Source organism: Arachis hypogaea, chromosome 11 (assembly GCF_003086295.3).
Source record: "Arachis hypogaea cultivar Tifrunner chromosome 11, arahy.Tifrunner.gnm2.J5K5, whole genome shotgun sequence".
NCBI classification, from domain to species: Eukaryota; Viridiplantae; Streptophyta; class Magnoliopsida; order Fabales; family Fabaceae; genus Arachis; species Arachis hypogaea.
In genome coordinates, this window is record NC_092046.1 from 12,727,605 (window position 1) to 12,738,098 (window position 10,494).

Here is a 10,494-nt window from a genome sequence, read left to right on the forward strand (position 1 = left end):
CCCCGGGATGCCAAAGGCAATCCTAAGCTCTATATCCATCACAAGATTCAAGCTTAAAGCATTCTAAAACAAATAAGCATAACATAAACTTTATCATAAGTAAACCGGGTGATCTATCTTAAGGGATTTCTACTCTAACCATACACCGCTGTCCCACAGCCTTCACCAGCCTATCCTCCATGCGATCCCATTACCACCGCCTTCCGAACCTCCTCAATCCCAGTAGAAAGCACAATTAAATAACAATGCAAGTAATCCACAAGTAAAAGCATACAAGGCAAGTAGATCAAGTAGGCAAATAGGCATGTTATTCAATTAGGCATACAATTTCAAGTCGGCAAAGCAAACAAACAGATAGGAATGCATATGATGAATGCCTGCCCTACTGGCTGTGATATCACATTGTCGGTTCAACTGCCAACCCGACACATCTCCATGGAGACGTCGCCCTTCGGATTTCTCATATGGGAATCCCCGAGATATAGTGCCCGGATCATTGTCCAGGTACCGGCGCTTGCTCGCCTCTGGTCCGAAGCGATGCGAGCGGGATACTCTTGCCACAGACCTCACATCTCAACGCAAGCGGGACGAACCATCGCCCTTACGCCACCGCCGCTACCTCGACAGGCGGGATCCAACCCCGTCCCTGCCGGGCACATAGCGTCTCATATTCTCAGTAAAAACAATATTTCAGTGGTTTCCAGAAAACATTTTCAGTATACATGGATCCATCGTCTCAATCCAAGTCCTCAACTCATCTCAACCACTGTCCATTCATAACTCAGTTTCCAATGTCAAAAGTTCATCATTCCTTATCTCATATATCACTCATCCTCCACCCAACGTCAATTCATTCTCAGCACGCCAGAAACCTAGGCCTCCATTTTCTAATTTATCATAAAACCGTGTTCTAGAAACCTTAAGTTACATCCCAGGTTCTAATACTCAAAACTAGGCCCAAAAGTCTTAAAATGGTGTTTTAGAAGCTTACAACCTTGTTGGGAAGGTAGAATAGTTGAAAACAAATAAAATTTTGAGAAACAGGACGTGTGCGGCCGCACAAGGGTCTATACGTGCGCACACTCCTGAGAGTTTTGAAATGTGTGCGTACGCACAGGTGTAAATTTTTACAAAGATCTGTGCACTCGCACAACCTGTGCCAGTGCCCCCAACAGACTGACCTTCCCGACGTGTGCATCCGCACAGACCTGTGCGTCCGCACAAGTTAAAGTTTTTCCTTGGATATGCGCGCGCACAAGCCGTGCTGGCACTGCGAACAGAACGCACTTCCCTGCCTGTGCGTGCGCACAGGTGTGTGCGTCCGCACAGGTCAAAATATTTGCAGGGTGTGCGTCCGCACGAGGGTGTGCGCTCGCACATATCAGAAATCATGAAATTCTGCAACTTTGTAGAATTTCAGATTTTTAACACCAACTTTGAATAATCATAACTCCCTCTACAAAATTTAAATTTTCACAAACTTCATATCGATTTAAAGGGTTTTTAAAGATCTTTAATTCTAAACAAATTTCAGTCAGTTTCGAAAACCGAGGCAAAAGTTATGATCGGACAAAGTTCACCAAAAACTAACTTTTATCTAATAACCCAATTTGCCAATTTTTCCAACTTTCTTATCTCAAATCAACCAAAACACTACCAAACCAATTAAAGCCCCTCCAAGATCCATTTTTCACCAAAAGCTACCCTCTTGGGCCACAAACCACAATTTATACCAATCTCTCATCATACTTCATCATTTTCAACATCAATATCATCATATTACAATTATCAATAACTTTTCACCAACACACTCACCATTCATCATTATATCAACATCAATTTTCTATCATCGAACTCATTTATGCTTCTAAGCCATAAACAACAATAGTCATTCACCCCAATTTACATACATCATAATCTCAATATCATTATTTCTCAATCATAACCATATTAATTCAACATAGAACATCAACCAAACATCATCAACAACCACATAAATTCAACTCTATCTTATGGGTCACTAGCCTAAGTGTCCATGAATATTATATACTACATAGAAGAAACCAAAACCATACCTTGGCCAATTCTCAATATGTACCAATACCCCAATTGAGCACAAGTCACGCTTTTAACCACAATCCAAGCCATCAATCAACTCCACAAGCATCAATAATCACCAACAAGCTCCAATATTCAAGCTAATATCACATATAATTTACAATAATTCAACCTAGGGTTTCATATATACATAAAACTACAAGAGATCAAGTAGGCTCACCTTACCCAAAGATGATTGGGACAAAACTCAATAATAATCAAGTGCTAGAATGTACCTAATTAATCAAAATCACAAGAACCATTCATTCACCATAGCCAAAAACCGAATCTGTAATGGAATGAAAAATTGGGCAAGAAATTGGAAATTCCTTACCACTTTGTTTGGATGAAATTGAAGAGCTCGACGAGAGTTTTGCGTAGCAACTTACGGCACGTGAATCGGAGCTTTGTAGCTCAGGTTATGGTTGAATGAAGAAGATGGTGAATAGTATTTAAAACCCTCATCTCTCCTCTTCTTCAATTTCACGTTTCTGCTGCTGGTGTGTGGTAGAAGTGGCTGAGTTTTCCACTTCATGTACTTATATATTGTTGGGCTTGGGCCCAACTTGGGCCTGGTCCAACCCGTTAGCATTTTTAGCCCGTTTGGCCCAACTTCGGGCCAAACCTTTAAAATTATTGCCCGGTTTTTCATTTCTAACAATTTTCTAAGGTTTTCGCTGGTTTTCACTTTTTCTCATGCGGTATCGGGCAGACTTGAACCGGTTCAACCAGTTCAACTACCGGTTCGCGGTTTTTCATGGTTTTTCGCAAAAAGCACATTTTCTGACTCAGAAAGACCTACTGAGTCCAAAAATCACCTTTAAATCCTCAAATTCCCTCTCTAACTTTTCGAAGCCTAATTTGGGCAATTAATCACTTAATTAACTGGTTGATTAGTTGCGGTTCTTACATTCTCCCCACCAAATAAAAAATTTTGCCCTCAAAATTTGGATCACCCTATCATCATCCTTAAACGTTTCCTCGACTTAAACCTACCGCTCACCATCCATCGTTTCGTTCCTCCACGTTAGCCCAATTCCTATTTACATCTTTTATTCTTATGTATAACTCCATATTCTAATTGAATTCAAGCCTGTATCTTACTTGTCCTGCTTACTCTTAACTCTCTTCAATCAACCTCAATACAACATTAGCATTTCAATTCAATGCTCTCCAAATCTATCCTTCAACTAAATCCACTCCTATTTCCATCTAAGCCCAAAGTTATCTTGAACAAATATCGCAATGCTTGTCTTTCAAACTCGACACTTGAACTCACGTGCCTTCCAATATCAAATTTAGTCATCTACCCTCATGTTCACAACCTATCCTAATTCCTTCCACCCTTACTACTGCAATCAAACTTAGGTCTTAGAAACTTTTACTTACATTAATCGACTAAAGTCTTCAAGTATTCAAGTCTAAGATACGCTTAATCTTCGTCCTATGACCTCTACTCACAACTATCATGAGCTATTGCATTCCGAAAGCTTCTGCTGCGCCACTCTGATTTTTCAACCACTAATTGAATAACTAATCCAAATGCTCAATCAAGTCATACATCATTCATCGGATTACAGAACCTAGGCATACGTCTAAACTTCCTCAACTTGACCCAAATAGGGTTCACGCTCGTCCTAAGACTAATTTCTAACTTAGGGCCCCCTAGCATCTCTATGCCTAATTCAAAATCTCCTAAATTCTCAATCGTAAGTAATTTTCCATAGCTCCAATTACAATACCCATCAGTTTCCAACCATTCAACACCTTCAAAGCCTAGCAACAGTTCTTATACTAACTACAATTTCAATACCATCTGCTCCATCATACTCCTAACTAACTCCATCATCTCAAACGCCTAAAATATCCTATTCTTCCTTTCCTCTATTCGTTTGATAAAATTCCAAGATCCATAATACCACCATACCATTTGTCTCGTATATAATCATTCAATTCATTTACAATTTTGTCCATATGTACAATTTAACTTCCCTTAGTCATACTAAACAATTGGTAAATCTCTATTTATTTTAACTAGCATCAATTGTTAAACTCAGCAAAAATTCAAGCCTAAATTCCTCCTCACTTATTTTTCTCCTTCTCTACTTACCTCTGCACTCAATGGTTCACCATGTGCCAACATCATATTAACTATCTTATGATCTATACGTGAGAACTAAAATCAAACGTGATTATCCCTAAGTAGTAGCTTAACTCCCAATTGTAGTCCTTGAGTAATTTCCCCCCATCTTCATGGAGGTAGTTCCCCTTGCTCCACATCTTTAACACAAATATAAATGCAACATGCTCCAGATCGTGAGTCAGAGATTCCACTTTGTATGTCCTCAACTACCGCGACGCACCAACCATTACCTCCTAATGCTACTTCGATGCGCACTCCAAGACTTTCAACGAGGCGTTATCGTAGATCCTATCTGGTCCCTGAGGTTCACATAACACAAGTACCGGTGATGTAGCTAATCTTTCCTTCAAGTTCTGGAGGAATTACAATTCGGCGTTGGAGCCAATGGAGTATCCTTGTGTATTTATTCATAGGTAACTCCATTCGTAAAAGTAAGGCTTCACAACTCCTCGTAAGATCGCACGCTCGCCGGTTTCATCCTTCGTGTTCAGAAGCTGCGTCCTACGGAACTAACTTATCGATGGTTGCGTCTAAGAATGGCATGTGATGTCGAATTAAGCCCAAGTTATTTGAAGGGATACCGAGCTCAAGAGAAAGCAAACAACTTTGAATGGTATCCGTAAGAAATTGAAAAGGTACATTATGTTATGTTTAGACAAGGTTATAGAGAACAAAAAAATGCACCAGAGGAGAAAATTAGAGTGCACCTCAAGAAAGGGATTCCAAATTAAGAATCTTTGAAGAAAACAATATGGCACATTGAATCAAATGTGTCCCTACTGATTTTATTACTAGTCCGTGAATAAAGATGGTTTTAGGCTCATGCTAAGGAGTACGAATTGTGTGAAAGGACACGTGCAAACAGGGATTTGATTTAGGGAACGTTCAATTTAATTATCAAGAAAGGTCACGGAATAAAGTTCTTCAATGCTGATTACAAAAGAATGATAGATCGAGTCACAAGCTTTTGTTGGTAATCTCTCTCGTATTAAGTCTCCCATTACTATCCTCCTTCACTCCGGCTCCTCGCAACTGATCCATTAAGTTATCTATCCTCGGTAACGGATACTGGTCATTCACAGTCACTTTGTTAAATCGTCGGTGCTCCCCGCAAAGTCGCCTTCACCACCAAGCGCGTATATAACCCTTAGCTACAAATGTCCCTCCTTCCACAAAGTGTTCGGCTACTTAATATCGCCAACTTAACTTAAGTCGTGAAGGTACTTCATCTTTCATAATCCTACCGTGTCAATGCTTCCTCATGCCTTTTGCAGTGTCACTCTAATTGGTTGTCACTAAGAACCCAAATCACTTGGTTGTGCCCACCAGACTTATCTTCTCCCTTTCGTTCCTTCCGATGCTAAGTTTGGCCAGCCTTAACGGCAACATCCCATAAAATGAAACTAAGCTAAACTCCGGTCCCAAGCTTGACGTTTAATCTAATCTTCCTAGTTCTAAATCTTTGTCTCCATCATAAGCTAATAAGAAGAGTCAAGTTACAGTCCCCCACAACGTGATTAAAACTAGGTTATCAATTTCATTGTTACCTCGAGTTGGAGATCCTTAACTCCGTTACTAGGACCGATCTGCACCTTGGTCCTTTTTGTAAGGACAGCATCTAGAGATATGCCCTGACAATTCGCAACTGTAGCATCCACTTAACCCAGCCATGCATGACTTTTCCAGATGGTATCTTCCACATCTCGAGCACCTTAACTCCTCTTGTTGAGCCCACGCTTGCTTACCTGATCCTCTCGCCTGGTGTATTCAGCTATAGTCATGGACCCTTGCTTCAATAGTAAGAGCTCCAACTCTCTGGTCTCCCTTAATGATTCATGCCAATACTTTTTATAGAAAGCTTCCTGGAATAATGTCCATGTAATGTCCACCTTTTGTAGGTGTAGCAGTCGGCGCTCTCCTTGCCACCATTGTTGAGCTTCTCCCACTAGTTGATAAGCCGCATATTCCACGAACTAATTACTCGGGACTTGTTGAGTCTGTAATGCACCCTCCACAGCTTTGAACCAGTTGTCTGCTTCAGCAGGATTTATCGTTCCATTGAAAACTGGTGGGTCAGTTTTCAGAAAAGCAGCTAGAGTTCTCGGAATACCAACTAAGTTGTCCTCAGCACCTTCTTCATTTTCGCTTCCGGCTGATTGCCTTGTTTGCCGCAAAGCATGAGTAGCCATAACAGTGCCCGCTTAAATCCTGTTAGCTAAATTAGTCATTGCCACCATAAGTTTAGCGTTATCATCCGTCGACGGGTTACCCTCATAATCTCTCCATATACGTGACCGACCTTGTCCGCGAGTAGCCATTAGGGTTCCTGTGTCAACACCAAACAATCGATATCAAGGTGATCAGTCTTAATATCAAAAGTTTAGTGCTTCAATTATCCCAAACAGGCACTCACAAACAAGCATGCTATGAATTATCAAGTAGATAACCTAAATAGCAGGAAAAAAATGACCCAGAGTATGCAATGAAGCACAATCGGTCCATCCCTCAGGCTCACAAGGACGAACCGCTCTGATACCAAAATGTAACACCCTAATTAGTCTAAGCCTTACCTCGTGTCGTAAAGCAAAGGTTAATCAAATGTTAAGACAGTTCTAAGCTCATACGTACAATATATATAGAAGAAATAATATAATCTAAAAGCCCGATGAAAGATATAGTTCAAAGACTAGGATTTGAAAAGCGCAAAACGTACTATCTTAAGGTATAAGAAACAGAAGAGATATAAACAAGGTAATAGTATCATAGTATAATATCATAAGAAACTAGCCTCGACTTGCGGAGTTTAAGCCGGCTAGCCATATACAGACCAAATAGAAACTTAACAATTTAAAAATAGCTTATACAAGTTTTTCTCTCATAATACAAGCCTCTAGGCTAAACAAAATACAAAAGTGAGAGACATATAAACAAAATAAACCAAAAAGACTCCAAAAGAAACCAAGATCCTCCGCTCCTGTCACCATCCAAAGCAACTCACCGAGGTGGGTTGCGACCTGCATCTGAAAAACACAACAAAGATATGGTATGAGAACCGAAGGTTCTCAGTATGGTAACAGTGCCCAGTGATGTAGGATATAAGACCCCGGGATGCCAAAGGCAATCCTAAGCTCCATATCCATCACAAGATTTAAGCTTAAAGCATTCTAAAACAAATAAGCATAATATAAACTTTATCATAAGTAAACCGGGTGATCTATCTTAAGGGATTTCTACTCTAACCATACACCGCTGTCCCACAGCCTTCACCAGCCTATCCTCCATGTGATCCCATCGCCACCGCCTTCCGAACTTCCTCAATCCTAGTAGAAAGCACAATTAAATAACAATGCAAGTAATCCACAAGTAAAAGCATACAAGGCAAGTAGATCAAGTAGGCAAATAGGCATGTTATTCAATTAGGCATACAATTTCAAGTCGGCGAAGCAAACAAACAGATAGGAATGCATATGATGAATGCCTGCCCTACTGGCTATGATATCACATTGTCGGTTCAACTGCCAACTCGACACATCTCCATGGAGACGTCGCCCTTCGGATTTCTAATATGGAAACCCCCGAGATATAGTGCCCGGATCACTGTCCAGGTACCGGCATCTGCTCGCCTCTGGTTCGAAGCGATGCGAGCGGGATACTCTTGCCACAGACTTCACATCTCAACGCAAGCGGGACAAACCACTGCCCTTACGCTGCCGCCGCTACCTCGACAGGCGGGATCCAACCCCGTCCTTGCTGGGCGCATAACGTCTCATATTCTCAGTAAAAACAATATTTCAGTGGTTTCCAGAAAACATTTTCAGTATACATGGATCCATCGTCTCAATCCGAGTCCTCAACTCATCTCAACCACTGTCCATTCATAACTCAGTTTTCAATGTCAAAAGTTCATCATTCCTTATCTCATATATCACTCATCCTCCACCCAATGTCAATTCATTCTCAGTACGCCAGAAACCTAGGCCTCCATTTTCTAATTTATCATAAAACCGTATTCTGGAAAAACCTTAAGTTACATCCCATGTTCTAATACTCAAAACTAGGCCCAAAAGTCTTAAAATGGTGTTTTAGAAGCTTACAACCTTGTTGGGAAGGTAGAATAGTTGAAAACAAATAAAATTTTGAGAAACAGGACGTGTGCGGCCGCACAAGTGTCTGTGCGTGCGCACACTCCTGAGAGTTCTGAAATGCGTGCGTACGCACAGGTGTAAATTTTTACAAGGATCTGTGCACTCGCACAACCTGTGCCAGTGCCCCAACAGACTGACCTTCCCGACGGGTGCGTCCGCATAGGTTGAAATTTTTCCTTGGATATGCGCGCGCACAAGCCGTGCGGGCGCTGCGAACAGAACGCACTTCCCTGCCTGTGTGCGCACAGGTGTGTGCGTCCGCAAAGGTCAAAATATTTGCAGGGTGTGTGGTGCACGAAATGTGAATCACACTTTTCACAACTCATACCACTAACCAGCAAGTGCACTGGGTCGTCCAAGTAATACCTTACCTGAGTAAGGGTCGAATCCCACGGAGATTGTTAGCTTGAAGCAATCTATGGTTATCTTGTAACTCTTAGTCAGGATATCAATTATATTTATCAAGTTGAATTGCGAAAATTAAAAGAGCATGAAATAAATACTTGTTCTGCAGTAATGGAGAATATGTTGGAGTTTGGAGATGCTTTGTCTTCTGAATCTCTGCTTTTCCCCTGTCTTCTTCTTCACGCACGCAAAGTTCCTCCTATGGCAAGCTGTATGTTGGTGGATCACCATTGTCAATGGCTACCATTCGTCCTCTCAGTGAAAATGGTCCAGGTGCGCTGTCACCGCCCGGCTAATCATCTGTCGGTTCTCACTCATGCTGGAATAGGATCCGTTGGTCCTTTTGCGTCTGTCACTACGCCCAACCTTTGTGAGTTTGAAGCTCATCACAGTCATTCAATCCCTGAATCCTACTCAGAATACCACAGACAAGGTTTAGACTTTTCAGATTCTCAAGAATGCTGCCAATGGATTCTAGCTTATACCACGAAGATTCTGATTAATGAATCCAAGAGATACTCAATCAATCGAAGGTAGAACGGAGGTGGTTGTCAGGCACGCGTTCATAGGTTGAGAATGGTGATAAGTGTCACGGATCATCACATCCATCATATTGAAGTGCGAATGAACATCTTAGATAGAAACAAGCGTGTTTGAATAGAAAACAGAAATAATTGCATTAATTCATCGGGACACAGCAGAGCTCCTTACCCCCAACAATGGAGTTTAGAGGCTCATGCCGTCAAAGAGTACAAAGTTCAAATCTGAAATGTCATGAGGTACAAAATAAATCTCTAAAATTTGTTTAAATACTAAACTAGTAACCTAGGTTTATAGAAAATGAATAAGCTATGATAGATAATGCAGAAATTCACTTCTGGGGCCCACTTGGTGTGTGCTGGGGCTGAGACTTGAGCTTTACACATGCCTAGGCTATTTCTGGAGTTAAACGCCAGGTTGTAACCTGTTTTGGGCGTTTAACTCCAACTTGTAACATGTTTCTGGCGTTTAACGCCAGAATGCAGCATAGAGCTGGCGTTGAACACCAGTTTACGTCATTTATCCTTAAACAAAGTATGGACTATTATATATTGCTGGAAAGCTCTGGATGTCTACTTTCCAACGCAATTGAGAGCGCGCCATTTGGACTTCTGTAGCTCCAGAAAATCCATTTTGAGTGCAAGGAGGTCAGAATCCAACAACATCAGGAGTCCTTTTTCAGCCTGAATCAGATTTTTGCTCAGCTCCCTCAATTTCAGCCAGAAAATACCTGAAATTACAGAAAAATACACAAACTCGTAGTAAAGTCCAGAAATGTGATTTTTATTTAAAAACTAATAAAAATATAATAAAAAGTGACTAAAACATATTAAAAACTACCTAAAAACAATGCCAAAAAGCGTATAAATTATCCGCTCATCACAACACCAAACTTAAATTGTTGCTTGTCCCCAAGCAACTAAAAACAAAGTAGGATAAAAAGAAGAGAATATACAATGAATTCCAAAAATATCTATGAAGATCAGTCTTAGTTAGATGAGTGGGGCTATTAGCTTTTTGCTTCTGAACAGTTTTGGCATCTCACTTTATCCTTTGAAGTTCAGAATGATTGGTATCTATAGGAACTCAGAAGTCAGATAGTGTTATTGATTCTCCTAGTTCAATATGTTGATTCTTGAACACAGCTGCTTTATGAGTCTTGGT